Here is a 1205-nt window from a genome sequence, read left to right as displayed (position 1 = left end):
ATCACCCCCCCCCCCCCCCAAACAACCCTCTCAACCAACCGACCCACCCACCCACCACCACCACGGACAGCAGCAGCGCAACCACCCCTCTTTGCGCATGATCATCTCCTGAAACACACGCAACAGTGTCCTACAAAAAAATGAAAGAGCCCCCGCCGCCGGAGAGATCCCGGGTGACTGCGTCGCCCTGCCAAAGCGCCGTGTCAGGCAGGGAGAGCCAAGCCGGCCGGAGGCAGACGGCCGGTGACGCTCCTCCTCCTCCTCCCCTTGTGGCGTGAAGACGGTGTGTGAGCGGGATATTCCCAAACAGCTGGAAAAGGAGGAGCCCCCCAAAACAGCGGGGAAGTAAGTGGTAACCTGGTTATTTTCAGCCCGTCTTCACTGGCTCCTTTCCAGTCAGTTGTGGGTCTTCGGTGAGGGGGAGGGGTCGGAGAGCGATTCCCAAGCAACCAGCAAGAGGAGGAAATGTCCACGCGTTCTACCGTTGGGCGGCTTTCGTTAAGGTGTTCGTTCCACCTCGTTATGACTGTCAAGCGATGGTGAAGGTTTCATCCCAGCCGGGATCATCTGCCCCGCGATCCCCTCCCCTGGACAGCAGCGTGGCGGTGCGGAGCGCCCCCTGTGGCTGAGATGAGACACTGCACGGCTGTCAAACCGGCTGGACCGTATTGGAGTAATCACGTGTTGCGTTTACGCCTCGACTCAACATGCTTGACCAGTAGAATGTTTTTATTAAGTGTTAATTCAATTATTAAATGTCAATAATCTTTACTCACAAGCCAGAGGAAACAAAAGGTTTGAAGTGTTGATTTGCCACCATTTCTAGGGGCTCTTCCACTTCACCCTAAATCTGGAGGACTGTTATTGAAATCTAAACTCTAAAGTGTAGAAACGTGAACTTGAAACCTGAACATCTTACATGTTCAGTCTTACGATTTGGTCGGGAGACTCGCGATTTTGACCACAATACTCAATTTATAAAGCAACCATTGACACAATACAGACAGGTCATTTGTAAGATGAAACAAAAGAAAATATGAAAAAAACAAAATACATTTTTATACAGTACGAATTAAATGTATGAATAAACAATGAAATCATTTTTTTGTGTTTTATTTACTTCTAATTTACACTTTTGTAACATTCACATTATTTTAACATCTGCACCACAGAGTCGCGAGTGCGAAAATCTCCTGATTTATGAT

The 1205-nt window shown here is 48.6% G+C and overlaps 1 long non-coding RNA gene across 1 annotated transcript in view; it reads right to left on the bottom strand.

Moving 5' to 3' along the window:
* Nucleotides 1-1205, bottom strand: part of LOC148892713 (uncharacterized) — a 21751-nt gene extending 20546 nt beyond the window's left edge. The window contains exon 1 of the long non-coding RNA XR_016116300.1: nucleotides 1-1205. This exon is cut by the window's left edge and continues 214 nt beyond it. This is a non-coding gene — a long non-coding RNA (uncharacterized LOC148892713).

This window comes from Hippocampus bargibanti, linkage group LG10, assembly GCF_051943395.1.
Source record: "Hippocampus bargibanti isolate YZ-2025 linkage group LG10, ASM5194339v1, whole genome shotgun sequence".
NCBI lineage: Eukaryota > Metazoa > Chordata > Actinopteri > Syngnathiformes > Syngnathidae > Hippocampus > Hippocampus bargibanti.
The sequence above is the reverse complement of the archived record's forward strand: the minus strand, read 5'-3'. Positions and strand labels throughout refer to the sequence as shown.